General features: G+C 41.4%; 1 long non-coding RNA gene across 1 annotated transcript in view; it reads left to right on the plus strand.

Annotated features, from left to right (window-relative positions):
• Nucleotides 1-17: 17 nt before the first annotated feature.
• Nucleotides 18-19,539, plus strand: part of LOC104865431 — a 44,983-nt gene continuing 25,461 nt past the window's right edge. Inside the window, exon 1 of the long non-coding RNA XR_781149.2 lies at nucleotides 18-167. This is a non-coding gene — a long non-coding RNA (uncharacterized LOC104865431). The remainder of the gene's footprint in view (nucleotides 168-19,539) is intronic.

Raw genomic sequence — 19,539 nt, forward strand, 5'->3', positions numbered from 1 at the left:
TTCTTCCCTAAGTGAAATAGGGGCGAAGGCCCACAAAGGAAACTGCGTTTCACCTGCCACTGGGGGGCAGACAGAATTCGTGGTAGGCGCGTTTCCCAAAAGCCCAGCGGTGACACCCACATTTGAGGTCTTTGTTCTGAGCTTTTAGGAAGACGCGTGAAGCTCCCGTGAGTAAACTGTTGTCTCTGTTCAAAAGTTTATTTCCTTTTTTTTTTAATTTAGGGATGTGAAAATATTAACATCGATTTTATTTATTTTAAAATGGCAGTTGTCCGCATCCATAAAGGCTTAATGCTGTGTTTCAGCAGTTTCTTTTCCTACACTCCACTGAATAAACAATTCTAAGAGGCAGCCCGTAACACATCCAAAAAGCTTCAGATCTTACGGGAAAGGAGCAGAGATTGTTTCGGTACCTTTGGTTTAGCGGTGACTCATTCTCTTCACCTCAGGTACTAGTATGAAATCCTGCTCTCAAAGAAAAGAAGGAACTGATAGTAGCCATATAACTCATAGTATCAATTTAAATCATTTTGGGGGTTTTCTCCCAAAAGTTTTTGCGCTCTTTCCCTTTTTTCTGTATTAACGAGATTTCGGTAGGCCAGGGAGCCTTACTTTACCCTAATACCGGTAGGGCTATAGGCAACATCGACCCCAAGGTAAGCCAGGGATAATCACGAAGTTACTCCGGGACTGTTACCCTGAAGCTTAACCCCGAAGTCATGCAACCAACATTAACCTTAGTGGCCCCCACTCCACGAGAATTAAGGAAACGCTTGAAATTCTTGTATTTGACAATGACAGGGGAAGGAGGTCACCTGCGAGAAAACAGTGTTGTGTGCAATTTCATACTCATTCTCCTCCCTTCCTGACAACAAATCTAGCACATTCATTTCATGTAGAAGTGTTGAAATAATGTGTGTTCATTCTGTTTTATTTATGTCATTTGTTCCAAATTAGCTTTGCAAATCAAAATGCATCCACCTGCCATCTTTTTTCTTCAGTGCTTGCCAAGTTTGGGGAAAGGGGAATGATTGTAGTAAATGATACATAATTTTACTGCCTTAAAATTTATCACTTTATTCTTTGGCAGTTTGGGAGAGGAAGTGGCCTATCAATAATGGGTCATGTGCAATTGGATTTTGAAAAAATAAAAAAATATTTAAAGAGCTAAAATAATATGTGTGTGAATGTAACTGGTTTTCATTAATCACATCTTCTCCCATCTTGGGTAGGGAAATTATTGCTAGAATTATATTTATATCAAAAGTTCAGTCAGCCCTCCTTATCCAAGGGTTCTACGTTTGAAAATTCCAACCAGTCGCAGACTGAAAAGACTTGAAAAAAATTGTATCTGTACCCAACATGTACAGATGATTTTTCTTGTCACGATGAGTCTCTGAACAGCACTTTATGAAACTATTTACATAGCATTTTTACTGTTCTAGGTATCATATGTAATGTAGAGATGATTTCAGGAGGCTGTGAGAAGGTGGTATGCAAACACTAAATATTTTATATAAAGAACATGAGCTTCCTAACTTAATGAATTTTTTAAAAAAGAACGTGAGCTTCCAGAAATACTGGATTCCTAGGGTAAGGGGGTCCTAAGACCAATACTCTAGGGTTACTGAGGGATGACTGTACTTAATTCCAACTGTGAAAATGGTTCATTTAATAACCTTTGTGGAACAGTTTCATATCATTACCCTTATGCATGTCTCTGGGTATTTGGTGGTAACACGTCAGGTACAGGCTATAATTACTACATATTAAGAACAAGACATTGGCCAGGTATTTAGCTCAGTGGTTCCTCTGCCTGCCTCAGAAGTGCAAGGTCCTGAGTTCAATCCCCAGTACCAAAAAAAAAAAAAAAAAAAAAAAAAAAAAAAACAAGACATTATTAGTATAAAAGCACTGGGTTTTCTCCTCACCTGACATGGATAATGCAGGATTGCACCAAGCATAGAGCAGCTGTAAAGGCATCTGCTCTTTTAATTCTATGCCCAGGCTGGAAAATACAACTCCTTGAGAAAGTAGTTTATGGAGAAAGTTAAATCACCAAGCTCTTAAATTACAAGTGGTACAACCATGTATAGCCCTCCTCCTTGAAGCAGCATTGGTGAATTAATTTCATTTCTAATCAATCATTTTGGCCATAACTTGCAAAGTCTATGTGAGCGTGACTGGAACATCTTTTGGTCTGGTATGTACAGGCCCTCATACAGCTGAAAAGCTGTATATAGTAAACTGTTTACTATAGTAAAAGTTTTGAGAGGTAAAAAGTACTTTATTATGGGTTATAGGTGGGCAAACAGACTTACTTCCTTAATGGAACTAAGAAATGTGTCTCCCCTTGAAATCTCAGGGGTGTCGTGTGAAGAGGGAGACTTAGAGCTCTAAATGCAGTAAGAATCAAGATTGTACATTTGATCAAGGAAAAGAGAGAGACGCTGAAACTAGAGAAATTTTCTTCTATCACAGCTTGATAGGATAGGTTGGGCAAAAACTTGGCAGTGGCTTTCTAGACTGGAGACATGTTAGAACTGGATAAATAATTTGAAATTATCATTTGCTTTCTGCCTTATTGATCTGAAAACTCTGACCATACATATGCCTGGTCCTTTTGGTTTCCCAGATTCCCTGCTTTTTATCTTCTGCTTCAACAGTTCAAGAAGATTGACACAAATATAAGCAGAATCAAAATAACACATGTCACTTTGCATATGTGAAACAGATTCATTAATCTTCCCCCCCCTTTGGTACGGGGGCTCAAACTCAGGTCCTTGTGCTTACAAGGCAGGCGACGGAGCCACTGAGCCAAATCCCCAGCCCTCATTAATCTTTACTGAAGGAGCTGCTCCTAGAAAGCATGACAGTGTCTCTAAGCTTCCCAACTGGAAAATGGACTTCCTTTTTATTATGGTTTAAGCTCACATTCAATTACAACCATATGCTTCCTTTTATTTTTCTGGGAAAAAAGGACTTGTTTTATTTGTAATGCCTCAGCCTCAGCCCTGGGTTAAATAAACACATCAGTTCAGGGCATCAGGGAAATTGCACGACACTCCGCAGCTGAAACTCAAGCTGTCTTTTCCGGAATGGGCCAGAGACCTGAGAGGAGTCTTCAGGAAGCCAGGCTGTAGTGGAGTTAATCCACACTTAGCTAGGCTCTTGGGGCCAAGTACCTTTCAGTGCATTAAGTGAATTTAATTTTTTATTCCCTATGTTGTAAGGACAGTTACAAATAGAAGATCAGAGGTGGTACAGTTCCACTCAATTCTCAGGGGCAGCCGTATTCTGAGTGACAAGCTACAAGGGGGTGAGGAGGAAGTGAGGACGGCTCTCTGATCTGGGGCAGACTAGCAATTATATATAGTTAAGTGTATTTTATGAATATGTGTAAATAGAGGTTCACCTGGAAATAGGAAAGTGCTGAGAGGTTTTTGGTTGTTTTTTGCTAGTTATACTGCCCATATGTCTTCAGGATTCATTCAAGTTACTAAAAAAAAAAGAAACAACAAAAAAATCACTTCATTTATTTTTCCTTTAGTTCCATCCAAATGAGTTTATACAGTCTCTGTGAGCTGGAGCCCTTTCCAGCCTCTGATGATTATGTTCTCCAGTACAAGGCAGCATTCAAAGGAATTCTTTTCAGCATTTCTCTTCATACCAATAAACTACAGCATAATTTCCCAAGCACTCCTCTATTTGTAATTATAAGAACTGAAGACTCTAAAACTATAAATATTTGGCCTATTGCAGACTCAGAGGCTAAACACCATTTAATTTTCCCTCTCAGCCATTTTGAAATGAAATACTTATTTTGGATACTAGTAAAAAAAAAGCTTTCTATTTATTCGGCGAGTTTTGGCAGAAAACTTCTATGTGCTTAAAACATTCTGGTACTATATAAGGAACAACAAAAGTTTATGGTAGTGTTACTTTGTAATCTCCTCACTGTCAATAAAACTGCATTCAATAAGAGCTTGGTAGGGCTGGGGATTTAGCTTAGTGGTTCTGCTGCCTGCCTTTTAAGCACAAGGACCTGAGTTCAATCCACTTGAGACCTTCAATAACAATCATTTTCTCATGGCTATTATTTATCCTGGGGTGGAGAGAAAGAAGCAAGATTTAGACTATGGTAGCAAACACCTCTCTCCACCCGCCACCCCAGCACTGCAACACGTACCCACAGTACCCACAGGAGGGAAGGGCTCACTGGTGTGAGGGGGACTCAGGCCTTCTCATCTGACTGCTTTCGTTTGTACTGACATTTGAGGTTCCCCTCATTGTTTTTACCTTCGGGGATTCTCTCTCCTTCTGTCTTGAGGATATCTCCACTCTCAGGTAGAGGAGGAACCTTAATGCGATCTATTTTTGCTGAGCCACATGTGGAAATGGTCTGTATCAGTCCCACCCATCTCCCATATGGCTCTACCTACCAGCAAGGGTGCTGGGGGAAGTCTTTGTATGAGTCCACAAGGAAAAAGAAGTTTTCAGAGAACATTGTCTCTACTCATCTTCTTCCCCAGGTATTCTCAGGTCAAGGAGCTTCCCAACCTGCCTCCGCTCAAACACCGCTCTCTAGCTACTCACACCGCGACAGTGGTCTCCTCTCCCTTTCTTGGGTCAAAAGGTGCACACTCATGTCCCTATGATATCTTGTCTCTTCCCTTCTGAATAACAGACCCGGACAACTCTTGCAACCTTGTCGCACCTGGAGCCCTTACCGGTCTAGAGCAAACTTTAGATATGAAGTATCATAAAGCTTGAGTGTATGTACAAATCCAGTGCCCACAGACCATCAAGGAAACCCATCCAATATCAACGGTTTCCCTCCGCTCCCCTTCTCCTCCCCTTCCCTCCCCTCCCCGCTCCTTGACTGGATCTTCATCTCCCTCTCCTTCTCTCCAAATTCGTGGTTTCACCTCTTCTAGAGCAAGGTTGACTGTATCCGACATCTGTAACTTAATTCTTTGCCCTCTAGCTATATGAGGCAGTTTCCTATACGGGATGCTTCGGGCAGAAGAGAAAACATATATAGAGTCTAAAGGAAGGTAAAAGTCCATCTAGTCTTAGTCACTGTTACGGAAAGAGGACGCCAGAGGGAGAGGGGGAGGAAATTCAGATGGTTGTAATCTCTCCCTTATGTCTTCTCCCTAACCTCAGTGAAACTTCATGAAGGTATATTTCAAGCTGAGAAATGTCTTATTCTATCGCAGTTACACATCTGAGTAGCAGAAGAAATTCTGCAGGCAAAATGAATCCTTTGATTGTTTAGCAACTGTTCATCAGACAGAGATCTGCTCAAACCCTATTGTTAGGATACCATCGTAAATAAGTTCCTGTGTTTCCCTAGAGACAAGAACACCCAGAAGGCAACTCTGCTGCCTAAAGCACACTCATTCCAAGGAGCAGAGGCAACCCTATAAAGTGCAATTAAATTAACATTTGCTCTTGACCAAGCTCTGTTCTCTAGGTCCCTCAGGGGAAAGGTAAACCCAAGTCAGCGCCAGGAGACCAAAAGGGGTCCAGGTTTCTGACCCCTCCCACCCCTTGGAGGTTTCTCTCCTTTTATTTCCCAGACTTAGGCCTGAGATCACACTCTTTCTCTGCTCTGCTCTGCAGGCTAGAAAGCTGACTGCAGGGACTGCACCTCCGGGGCAGCCTCGCTTGCCTCAGATCTGTGTTCATCCAGTGGCAGCCTCAGGAGATGAAAGGGGAGGAGCAGGGGCGTGGGTGCTTCCTCTCTGTCTGTGCTGAAGCCCAGGGTGCTTCTGACCAGGGTTTTACTCTGTACAGCTCTGGCCTTGCCAGGGCCCCTCCTCCCTGGCTCCCACTTCTACTGGGTTCACATCAGCACGTCTGAGCACAACACACCACCTCATGTATTGTCTTGGTTTGTGCCTGTTTGGCTGCCCCTTTCAGAACGTGAAGAACTTGCCTGTCTTACTTCTCCTAGGCTTCCCATGTCTCGAACAATACCTGGTAAATAAGAAGAGGCCAGTATGTTTCGTGGATCAAATAAAAAAGAGTGAATAAAATATAAACCATCAAGACTTTCTGCTTGCTGATTCCTATTCCACTACAAGTGATTATTTGATCAACAAATACTTATTAAGCACCAACTATGTGCAAGGCAGTTTATTTTGCTCCAGGAACTATTAGAGGACATGACCATAATAACTAGGAATCTTTTCAAACTAGCTGGAATCCAACAGTTAAACTGCTAGGAAACATTCCAGGCAGAAGGAGTTGAGAAATCAATCCCTTGCTGTACATTTCTTTTAAAGAAAAAAAAAAAAGCAACTCATAAGATTAATAGCTTTACAGTTATTTCCCCTTTAATTTTGTTTAATGATATGCCTTCTTACCATATTTGCCAAATATCCAGAAACATGCTAGGACTAGTCTGAGCATTTGGCTGGTAAGCATTTATTCAGTGCTTATGTCATTCTTCATTACAGATATATCGGCATAGTCACACACTGTGTGCTAATGTAAGCATGTGTGGACACACAGATAGCAGATACATCACCTTGCTAAGTGCTTGAACTCTAAAATGAATAGCCATTTTGTTTCTACCACCTAACCTTACAGGCAAGCTACACTAGTTTGGGGTAAAGTTCATTCCTTTAAATTCTATGGTTTTCTTATGGTTCCAAATGAAATTTTGGATTCTTTTTTCTAGTTCTGTGAAAGATAGTATTGGAATTTCAATTGGCATTGCATTGAATCTGTATAGCAGTTTTGGTAGTATGGCCATTTTCACTATGTTAATTCTTCCTACCCAGGAAGAGGGGATAGCTTTCCATTTTCTTATATCCTCTTTGATCTCTTTTTTCAGAGTACTGTAGTTTTCAGTGTAGATGCCTTCTGCTTCTTTTGTTAGATTGATTCCTAGATACTTCATTTTTTTGGATGCTATTGTGAAAGGAATTGTTTCCCTAATTTCTCTCTCAGTGAGTCTGTTATTTGTGTGCAAGAAGGCTATTGATTTTTTAGTGTTGACCTTGTATCCAGCTACTCTGCTAAAAGTGTCAATTAAGTCTAGAAGTCTTTTGGTGGAGTTTTTTGGGTCTTCAATGTAGAGTATCATATCATCAGCAAATAATGACAGTTTAACTTCTTTCTTTCCTATCTTTATTGCTTTAATTTCTTTCTCTTGTCTAATTGCTATGGCTAATGTTTGCAGAACTATATCAAAGAGGAGTGGTGATAATGGGCATCCTTGTCTTGTTCCTGATTTTAACCTGAAAGTTTTCAGTTTTGGGCCATTTAATATGATGATGGCTGTTGGTTCTTCATAGATAGTCTTTATTAAGTTGAGACATAGACCATCTATTCCAATTTTTTGCAGGGTTTTTATCATGAATGGGTGGTGAATTTTGTCAAATGCTTTTTCTGCAACTATCGAGAGGATCATATGGTTTTTGTCCTTGACTTTGTTAATATAGTGTATTACAATTATTGACTTACGTATGTTGAACCATCCTTGCATCCCTGGAATAAATCCAACTTGGTCAGGATGTATGATCTTTTTGATAATCTTCTGTATTCTGTTTTCTAGTATCTTATTAAGGACTTCTGCATCTATATTCATTAAGGAGATTGGCCTGTAGTTTTCTTTTTTAGTTGCATCTTTCCCTGGTTTGGGAATCAAAGTGATACTTGCTTCCAGGAATGAATTTGGAAGTATTGCTTCCCTTTCAATTTCAGTGGAAAGTTTGAAGAGTAAAGTCAGTAGTTCTTCTCTAAATGTCTTATAAAATTCAGCAGTGAATCCATCAGGACCTGGGCTTTTCTTTGTTGGTAAATTTTTAATTACATTTTCAATTTCACTGATTGTAATTGGGGAGTTTAAAATGTTTTTATCTTCCTTGTTCAACTTTGGTAATTCATAAGTTTCTAAAAATCGGTCCATTTCTTCTGTATTTTCCATTTTATTCGAGTACAGGTTCTCAAAGTAGGTATTAATGATCCTCTGGATTTCTGTTGGATCTGTTGTGACTTCGCCTTTTTCATTCATGATTGCATGGGTCTGAGCCTTTTTCTAGGCAACAGAAACATGGCAGCAGGTATAACAATTCCCAATTTGAAACTATACTACAAAGCCACTGTGATAAAAACAGCATGGTACTGGCAAAGAAACAGACGTGAGGATCAGTGGAACAGATTGGAAGACACAAAAACAAATCCAGATGTACTCAGCTACCTCATCTTTGACAAAGGAGCTGACAATCCTCAGTGGAGGAAAGATAGCCTCTTTAATAAATGGTATTGGAAAAACTGGATCTCAACCTGCCAAAGATTAAAACTGGACCCTTATCTTTCACCATGCACTAAATTAAAATCCAAGTGGATTAAAGATCTACATATTAAAACAGAAACACTAAACTTGCTGGAAAATAAGGTAGGCAGAACTCTTGAAGACATTGGCATAGGAAAAGATTTTATGAACAAATCCTCAGTAGCACAGGAACCAGCAGAAAGAATCAATAGCTGGAATCTCATCTTATTAAAAAGCTCTGCACTGCAAAAGAAACCATCAACAAAACTAAGAGAAAATATTTTTACCAGCTGCTTCTCAGACAAAGGACTATTATCTAGAATATATAAAGAACTCAAAATAATCAGTTCCCCCAAATATAAAGACCTGATTCAAAAATGGGCATCTGAAATGAACAGAAATTTCTTATGCAAAGAAGTAAAAACAGCAAGTAAATATATGAAAAAATGTTCTACATCACTGGTAATTCGAGAGATGCACATGAAAACAACAGAGATTCCACCTCACCCCACAAAGAATGGCTGCTATCAAGAAATCAACCAATAAGAAATGTGGGCGGGATTGTGGGGAGAAAGGAATCCTTCTCCATTGTTGGTGGGAGTGTAGACTGGTGCAACCACTATGGAAATCAATACGGAGATACCTCAAAGAGCTAGTACTAGAGGTTCCATTTGACCCAGCCATCTCTCTGCTGGGTATCTTTCCAAAAGAATTAAAAGAATCATATGACAGAGATATATGCGTACCTAAATTTATAACAGCACAGTTTGTAATAGCTAAAACTTGGAAACAGCCCATTTGCCCATCAGTTGGAAACTAGATAAAGAAGATGTGGTTTTTCTATAAAATGAAATATGACTCAGCCATAAAGAATGAGAAATTAGATTCATTCATAGGAAAATGGATACATATTGTGGATATACTCCTAAGTGAAATAAATAAGTCATACATGTGTAAATGCTGAATAGTTTCTCTGGTGTGAATAAACTATAATATTACATAAGACCCTAATGATATCATTGACAATGTGAAATAGGAAGAAAAGGGCTAAAGGTGTAGGGAAAGTGGGAAGGGTAGGGGAAAAGTAATAAGGGAAAAAAAAGAATTTGAGAAAATGAAAAAATGGAAATGAAGTGTTTGTAAAAGGGGAGGGGAGGAGGGGTGAAGGGAGGGCAGGGACAAGGGGAAAAAATGAGAACCAAGAACTGTCATGTAAAGGTACAAGATCCCAATAATGAATATAACTGTACTGTATACCTAAAATGTACCAATAAACTCAATGAGGAAAAAAAAATAAATAAATTCTATGGTTTTCATGAGCAGCCATGTTCCCAGTAACAGAGAGAAAACTGAGAAAGTAGAACCCACCCACAGACCCCTACAGGTCTTTTTCTGCCTCAAGAACAGAAGACCCATGGAGGGACCTTTCTGAAGCCCCAGACCTGCCCTCACCAGCCTCCCGGCCCATCCCTCATGGACAAGGACCCTGAAGACAGGTGACTCGTGGCAGAGTCCTGAGTGCTGAGCAGTGAGGTTCTGGGCCTGGGTCTTCCACAGATAGGTAGAGAGTGAGACACTGTATGGAAGAAATAGAAGGTGGCAAACCCAGCTGCAAGAAGGACCAGTCCTGCCTCAGAGGATCTCTAGTGGGGCATACTGCAGTGGACTGGAGTCCCACCCCAGGGCAACTTGGGAGCAACACGTAAAGGGGAAAGGCGGGGAGTGGACAGGGTTACCATTGCAGGAAAGTCTCCCGTCCAAGATGGCACATTTTAAGCAGGGACAAACTAGCAACACCAAAAATATAAAAAATGTTAAGATATTGCCAAGTCCCATAATTTATCCTGAATTCGTACAAATGAAATTCAGCTCCATAAGTCAGTGCCTTCGATGAAGTTCAGGCTTCTTCTCCTACTTACCTTCACTGACCAAACACACAAAAAAGGATATTTTTAGAAGAGGGAGATCTCTGTGACATTTGTGGGTAGATTAAGGCTCTGGACTGTGGAACGAAAGTGAATCAGAAGAATAAGCCTCCTCCAGGGATGCAGGCACGTAAGTCCTCCGCTGCAACATGGCCATGGTTCATGTACTGTATCTAAAATGTACCAATAAACTCAATGAGGAAAAAAAAATAAATAAATTCTATGGTTTTCATGAGCAGCCATGTTCCCAGTAACAGAGAGAAAACTGAGAAAGTAGAACCCACCCACAGACCCCTACAGGTCTTTTTCTGCCTCAAGAACAGAAGACCCATGGAGGGACCTTTCTGAAGCCCCAGACCTGCCCTCACCAGCCTCCCGGCCCATCCCTCATGGACAAGGACCCTGAAGACAGGTGACTCGTGGCAGAGTCCTGAGTGCTGAGCAGTGAGGTTCTGGGCCTGGGTCTTCCACAGATAGGTAGAGAGTGAGACACTGTATGGAAGAAATAGAAGGTGGCAAACCCAGCTGCAAGAAGGACCAGTCCTGCCTCAGAGGATCTCTAGTGGGGCATACTGCAGTGGACTGGAGTCCCACCCCAGGGCAACTTGGGAGCAACACGTAAAGGGGAAAGGCGGGGAGTGGACAGGGTTACCATTGCAGGAAAGTCTCCCGTCCAAGATGGCACATTTTAAGCAGGGACAAACTAGCAACACCAAAAATATAAAAAATGTTAAGATATTGCCAAGTCCCATAATTTATCCTGAATTCGTACAAATGAAATTCAGCTCCATAAGTCAGTGCCTTCGATGAAGTTCAGGCTTCTTCTCCTACTTACCTTCACTGACCAAACACACAAAAAAGGATATTTTTAGAAGAGGGAGATCTCTGTGACATTTGTGGGTAGATTAAGGCTCTGGACTGTGGAACGAAAGTGAATCAGAAGAATAAGCCTCCTCCAGGGATGCAGGCACGTAAGTCCTCCGCTGCAACATGGCCATGGTTCCGTCCTGATGTGCCTGTGCACCAACAACGGGTTGTGGCACAGGGCTGTTGTGATTCCACCTATGCTCAGTGTAGGCCCAGGCGGGGTTTGGACTGACCAGGGCTCACAGGCTGTTCCCTCATTCTACAAATGATGTCTCTTTCCATGTGCAGTGGATGGAACAAAATCCCAGAGCGCAATTTCAGTGCCCGGCCTCCTCCCCTCCCACCTTGTTTGGGGCAGAGACAGAGCACTCCACGGGCTTCGCTACGGTCAGTTGTGGCTCACAGAATTTTGGCCACCAGATGCAGAGCCACAGAACCCTTCAGGACCATGAAAGGTCTGCCGCAAAATACAGCAGAGACCTGATGGTGTTGTCCATCAGAGACAACGCTCAAACCTCCTTGGTTTCCCGGAGAGGCCAGTGTCTGGTGCTGTGACAGAGCAGGCGTGCTCCAAGGGAGAAAAAGGTGCTAACCAGAAGATATCCTGCTGGGTGGGAGAGTGTGATAAATCAGGGAGCAGACTAAATGTGATTACAGCAGACTAAGAAGCCACAGGTTGCCCCGGGGGAGCCCAGGTCTCTCAAGCTACCTGCACTGTGCTTGGCAGACTTGGCAAAACATGACCAAGTCTAGCTCTGCACTGGAGGAGGCATTATACTATCGCAACACAGAAAATTAACTCATAAACTTTCCTTTTACGGGATGATGATGGCTCGCTTTCAAGGACAGTCACTGGAAGGTACCTCAGAATCACTCCAGTCTCGAGGGAATGACACCAAGTAAAACAACTTCAGAGAGAAATAATGGATGGCTTTGGGGAGAATGCTGTCCTTCAGGAAAACCCAGTGACTTTCCTATGGAGTTGTGATGAAAAGAAAGAGTTGGAGAAGCAAACAAGGGAATAAAGTGCTTGAAGACCCGAAAGCACCATGGTATGAATGATAAAAGGAGCCAGTTAAAAATCTCTGACCAAAACTGTGCTTAAAATGATAAAATTTGAGGGCCAGGGATTTAGCTCAGTGGTTCCACTGCCTGCTTTGTAACTCTAAGGTCCTGAGTTCAATCCCCAGTACCGAAAAAAGAAAAAGAAAAGTCAAAAATTTTAGGCTGAGTGTGGTGGCCCACACCTGTAATCCCAGCACTCAGGAGGCTGAGGCAGGAGGATCGCTGTGAGTTTGAGACCAGCCTGGGCTACATAGTAAGTTCCAGGTCAGTCTCAACTACATAGTGAGACCCTGTCTCAAAAAAACAAACAAACAAACAAACAAAAGATGATAAATTTGACTCCCTGTTTAGGAGATTACATGAAAGATGGTGCCTGGAAATGAGACAAGAGTGACTCTGAAAATGAAGACCATATAGATTCTCAGTCAGAAGTCAGTGTAAAGACATGCACCAGTGCTGCTCACATAACTGCTTCCCTGAAAAGGCTTCGTATAGAAGATAGCATAAGTGAAGAGTACAGATCAAATGAAAAGTACCCAGACTGAGCAAGCAGTCTGAAAACTTCAGAGCTGGAAGGTGAGGTTCAAGAGCTAATCAAAATCACTGATGATTTTATTGAGGAAAGAGAGAAGTAGCAGGCTGGGATGCAACTCTACCAAATCCTGGTTCAACCGTAACTGTAATTTGAATAGTCAGCACAAGGGCTAGGAGGAAATAAACGAAAGTATTCTGTTGGAATCAAATGAATAAGTAGAACTGAAAAAAATAGTATTTTATATTCTTATTTATTGTGTGCTACACATACTTTATATCAATAGTTTAGAATAATCTTATGTACAAAAAAAGCTTCACCTAAAATTAAAATCTGGACTATATGGTAACAAGTACATGGAATGAAAACTTGGTGGAAAATCAATTGCGAAGGTAGCTTGCTTCTTACGAACAGAGAAATATAGGGGTACCTAACAGCATAAACTGGAAGCATAAATCTTACAGAAGATGGTGAAAGACTTGGGGGAAGAATTACAAGTAACAATTTCTTTCTATTGAAGCTGAATTAATTATTTCCCATGAGAAACAAATCAAGAAGGTGTTTAACAGCTTTCTTAATTAAGAGGAAGTTCAAGGAGCTAAGGAAAAAAATGGCCACAACAAACTAAAATTGGCAAAAGAAGAGTTTAAATCCCTATCTTTCCAAGTAGCTCTGTAGTTGGTCAGTTAATGGCTCCCCAAATACCCACCCTACTTCCTGGGTCCTGTGCCTGTGCTATTCTGCACAGGAAGAGAGACTTCCTGTAATTAAGGTGATGAATCTTGAGGCATAAAGATTATCTTGGATTAACCAGATGGACCCAACATAATTACTGGAGCCCTAAAATGTTGCACAATTTCTTTAACTTAAGGCAGAGATGCAGCAGAAAAGCAAGTACAAGGCACTGCAAGTGTGAGATGGGTTCTATGTGCTATTGCTGCCTCTGGGATGTACATGTCCAAGACAAAGCCAGAAAGAGGCTGCCAGCAGCCGGTACAGGCCCGCAGCTGACCAGCCACAAGGAAATGTGTATACAGCTGCAAGAAGCAGGCTTCCCAGTAACTGGACGCTCTTCTAAGAGTCCATCCTGTCCACACTTGAGTAATAGCCTTGTGAAGCCTGTAGCAGACAAGCCAGCTGAGCTAAGCCAGACTTCTGATCACGGACCTACAAGATGGTGAATTCAGGTTTTGCTCCACCTTAAACTGTGACAATGTATTCAGCAGCAGGGAAAATCTCATGCCACTAGTCCCCTGAGCGCAGGCCTGGGAGACTCTGAGCACTTTCTGGATCACCAGAAATGATGAGGGATAAGCCACAGGACTCCTGGGTGCAGGGCGTGGTTCCATTTTCAAAGCAACCAACCTCTGTCCTGGAAGTTTGTTTGCATTTCCTCTCTCTCCCCTCTAAAAGCCATATTGGTTTCTCTCTTCTTAGTTGGACTGCTGCTAATTGACCTTATATATGCTCTTATTGAGATTGGGTAGAATTATAATTCCTAATTTTAACACATATCGAATTGAAATATTATTTTATGTGTATTATTTCTACTTCCATGAGCTCAGTGGAATTAGATTATATCAATATTGCATTTTGATTGAAAGAGAAGGTCCACTTTTACTAAAATTATAACTGAACTGTGGCACAACCAGATGGGAATGTGGAAAGAATCAAGTCAGTTTCTTTTTTGTTTGCTTGGTTTTTTGGTACCGGGGTTTGAATTGGGGTCCTTGCCCTTGCAAGGCAGGCAGTGGCACCACTGAGCTAAATACCCGGCCCTAAGTCAATTTCTTTATCCTATGAGCTATTACTAGAAATCTATTAAATTAAATTAAATTAACATTTATCTCATATTTTGATAAGTTTAAACACACACACTTAAAAACCCTAAACAACAACACTTCCAACTAAACACACATATATATAGGGTCAGGGTACTGGAAGTCAAATTCAGGAGTTTGTACCACTAAGCTACATCCCCAGATAAACTTCATCATATTTTTATTTAGCTAACTGTAACTGCTAACTGCTAACTGTAATAGGAGACTTGACACTGTACAATTATTTGTTTTTTGTTTCCTGAATTCTTTTTAAACTTTGTTATTTTGTTTAGGTTGTTTTCCATTTTAAAAACAAAAAGTGTTTTATGCACTGAACATAGAAGTTTTATATACATGGAAATCTATATATTTGGATAGCTACATTTGGAAAACAGTCTTAGAAAGTATATTTCTCTCAATCGCAATAATAGTGACTATAGCATTAATTAATACCTATATAAAAATGATAAATAGTAGTTCCTTACTGGGAGAGAGAATGCAGGCAGATATGTGGCCTTGGATATGCAGGAATTCACACACACACACACACACACACACACACACAGAGAGAGAGAGATAGAAATACAGGAGCTTTTGTTATCTCTCGAAAACTGCTAGGTACCAGAGACCATCGAAAAATCAGAGATGACTATACCTTGTCTCGCTGTCCCTGGAGTGTAGAGTGAGGACTGAGAGGCTGGGGAGACAGACATGCAAACAAATTATTGCTGTATAATGCAATATCTGTAATTACAGTGGTGAGCGTTGAGCCCTGTGGGATTGTTGCAGAAGTGGCAAATTTTATCTGGAGAGGTAGAGGCAAAAAAGAGAATTGTGAGCTGAATTTTTAAAAGAATTGGAAATTTGGGATCACTGTGAATTGTACACAACGTTCAGAGGACATTATGAAGTCTGTACTTTTGCCTCTCACGTTTCACCATTATACCCAGATCCAGCATATATAAAACAAGTGGCTTTGGCTTCAGTTTCGAGTTATGAAAATTACAATTAATTATAACAATCCTGCTTATTTCATAGGGCAATTTTAACGATCAAATTGGATAATTATGTGAAAACATTTTGGAAACACTGGGTGTTATGATACGCTCATACAGATCATGAGATTTCTGTACGGAGTTGCTTGAGGCAGACCTTAATTACTACGATGCATTGAAAAAGCATCCTCACTAAAATAATAAAAATGTATGACTCCTTATCATTCCACAGCGCATTTCTTCTCAGGCTTTACACATCTGTTTCCTCTGTAATTAATTGCCTTGCATCTCTGAAGTATACGCTGGGACGTGTTTTATTATCCTAGGCTTGTAGAAGAATGAGCCAAGTGAAGACGGCCGAGGAAACAGGGCCAAAGCAGGACTGGAGCTCCAGCTCTTGCCTTCAGAACACATGCTCCTGCACCAGTTCATGGAGCACCGGTAGCATGGCAGTGGCGCTTCCTAACACACGTCCTCAGCGCTGCTCAGAACAGATAAAGATACATTGATTCTCTTTACAAAGGCTCAACAGCACATGAAGTTCATTCTTTCTCGCAGTCAAATGCGTGTGTGGTGGAGGAGCAGATCGTGCTTATCAGCTGTAAAAGAAGAGAGCTCTCCCTGACCGCCACTTGGCCTCCTGTACTCCCGGCCCTTGACTTGCTCCCGGGGCCTCACAGCATGAGGACTTCCTCTTCTGCTGAGGTCATTTCAGGCCCACATTTCCCTTTCCCCTTTCCATCTGCAGAAATTTGTCTCTTCCCTAACCTCTACTCAAGGACAACTTATCCAAGATCCCAGCAGTGGGATCTCCCCTTCTCTTAAAGTTTCTAACCTTAGATTGGTAGATAACCCGGCCCTTGAGCAGTCTGCCTGCATCTGAATCTCAACCCTGCTACCTTTCAGCAATCTTCCTCTGGTCCCAGTCTGGAAGGGGTTTAGTGCCAACATCAGTAATGCTTGGTCATTACAGAGCTATTAAAAAGACTAGTGACAGGTGCTGTGGTTTGTATAAGGGTCCCCCAAAGGTCTGTGTGTTAAAAGTCTTCTCCCTAATATGGTGCTGTAGGAGATGAAGTCTGTTGGGAGGGCCTAAGGTCATTGGGGGTATCCCACAAGAACTGGACAGCCTTCTCTCTGTTTTCCCCTTGCTTCCTGACTCTTGGTATAAAGCAAATGGACCCACCACAGTCTGCTGCTGTGATATGCTGCACTTGCTGGAGACCCAATGTGATTCTTACTGCCTGATCTTGAGCTGAAACTTCCAAGACCTTGAGCCAAAATAAATTTCTTCTCTTTACAAGTTAATTACCTCCAGTATTTTTTATAGTAACACAGAGCTAATGAACACAGAAAACTGAAGCCAGAAGTTACTATAGAGAAGTAGAGAAGTTATTATACTTGAAATGTGGAGAAGATTTAATTGTAGGAGGAATTAGGAGGAGTTTGGAAAGGTGATCCAGGGAAAGCTCAGCTTGTAGCAGAGCTTAATGAGCAATTCTTATGACAAGCCAGAAGAGCAGAATGTTAGAAATGTGAGCAGTACAGGCTGTGCTGATGAGGTTTCAGATGAAAATGAGAACTGTACTGGGAATTGGACTAGAGGCCATCCTTATTACACCATAGCAAAGAGTATGGCTGCATGTTGTCCAAGTCTGAGACTTTGTGAGAGACCAACCTTAAAAGCGATGAACTAAAATCCAAGAGGATTAAAGATCTAAATATCAAAACAGGAACACTAAACTTATTGGAAAGTAAATTAGGTAGAACTATCAAAGACATTGATATAGGAGAAGTCTTTATGAATAAATCTTCAGCAGCATGGGAACTTGCACAAAGAATCAACAACTAGGATCTCATTGTATCAGAAAGTTTTTGCAGTGCAAGAGAAATCTCAACAGAGCTAGCAGACAACCTACAATGCAGGAAAAAAATTTTACCCACTAATCCTCAGACAAAGAACTACTACCTAGAATATATAAAGAACTCAAAAAAATAAGACCCCCCCAAATACAAAGACCCAATTCAAAAATGGGCATCTGAAATGAACAGACATTTCTCAGATGAAGAAGTAAAAGCAGCAAATAAATATATGAAAAACTGTTTAACATCACTGGTCATTCAAGAGATGCAAATGAAGACAACACTGAGATTCTAATTCACCCCAGAAAGAATGACTACTACCATGAAATCAACTAATAAAAAATATTGGCAGGGGTGTGGGGAGAAACAACCCTTCTCCATTATTGGTGGGAGTGCACACTGGAGCAACCACTGTGGAAATCAATATGGAGATACCTCAAAAAAACTAGGATCAGAGGTCCCATTTGACCCAGCTATCCCTCTGCTGGGTATCTTTCCAAAAGAATTAAAAGACTCATACCCCAGTGATATATGTGCACCCATGTTTATAACATCACACTTCCTAATAGCAAAACTTGGAAACAACCCAATTGCCCATCAACTGGAGACTGGATAAAAAAGATGTGGTTTTTCTATAAAATGGAATATTACTCAGCCATAAAGAATGAGAAACTAGAAACATTTATAGCTAAATGGATGCACATTGAGGCTATACTCTCAGGTGAAATAAATAGAACACACTTGAATAAACACTGAATAGTTTCTGGTGTGAAAAACTAAAAGTTTAAATAAGGTTCAAATGGTATAATTGAAAGGGTGAATTAGGAAGAAAATGGCTAAAGGGGAAGTGGGAAGGGGAGGGGAAAGGAAATAAGAGAAAAGAGAAAATTGCGGAAAGAATGGAAACAAAGTCTTTGTAAACAGGGAAGGGTGAAGGGGGTGACGGGAGGGCAGGACTAGGGGGAGAAAACAAGAACCATGACATCGTGTAAAGGTACAAGATTACAATGATAAATGTAACTGTATTGTTTGCTTTAAATGTACCAATAAACTTACTGAAAAGAAAAGTGATGAACTGGTCTACTTGACAGAGGAGGTTTCAAGATAGGTATTACTTGCTGCTTTTGGCCAAATTTACAGTGAGAGTTGGGGCAAAGAGAAGTAGAGTGGAAAGATTTGAAAAGTTCTCAGCCTCACCAGGGAAGGAGCACCTATAAAGGTATAACCAAGGAGGGAATAGTTGCTAGGGAGGTAAACACTAATAAACAGAAACCAAATACTCTGCATTGGTAGGTGAAAAGCATCTCCGGAATCTTCAAGCATCCCACTCATCACAAGCTCACAGGTGTAAAACCCTCTATTTCAAAGATTTTTCTAATGCAGATTCATTTCAGAAAAGAGCACCAGAGTACCCTGTGTACCTACAACCACCTCAGGATTCACTGCTCCATATTCAGCCCCAGGCACTCTGAGGCTCTGCAGCTGTGGTTCAAGCCAGCCCACGTACAGCTCAGACTGGCAGGAGACTGTGGGCATTGCTCATATGATGCTTGTCTGGCAGGCATGCAGAATGCAAGGGCTCTGAGGGTGTGGCAATTTCTACAAAGCTGAAAGCTGGCCATATACGCAGAAGAGTTTAGACCAGGTAATGTCTTGTTATACTCCACAAGCTCATAGCACTCGAAGAAGCTAAAAGTTGGCATATCAGACATGCTATCAGGTGTGGACAGTTTGCCAAACTCTTTTCCTTGGGGAGGTCAGGAAATGTGCCGTGAGCTGCGAGTCCCTGAAAACAACCTCTGTGCCGTGCAGCCAAGGGGATGTGGATGAAGCTGCAGTGGAGAAACCAAGAATGTAGAGATGCTGGCACCGTGCAATATTTCTGTGTCACTGGGACAAAATTCCCCACACCTTCAACTCAGAGGAGAAGATGTTCATTTTGGTTCACAGTTGGTAGGAGTTTCAGACCTTGTGTGGTTGGCTGGCTCCAAGGCAAAATGGCATGACAGAGGGACATGGCAGAGGAGAAGCAGGTAACATCGTGGCGTCCTGGAAGCAGAGAGTGAGGGAAGGGCCAGGAAGAGAGAGAAGCCCTTTCAGGTCATGCTCACAGTAACCCCCTCTTCCTTTTGGATCCCAACTACTGGCAGCAAGTCAGTTATAGACCCTCATTAACCAATCA

Source organism: Fukomys damarensis, unplaced genomic scaffold (assembly GCF_012274545.1).
Source record: "Fukomys damarensis isolate Sample0158 unplaced genomic scaffold, DMR_v1.0_HiC HiC_scaffold_14, whole genome shotgun sequence".
Taxonomy (NCBI): domain Eukaryota; kingdom Metazoa; phylum Chordata; class Mammalia; order Rodentia; family Bathyergidae; genus Fukomys; species Fukomys damarensis.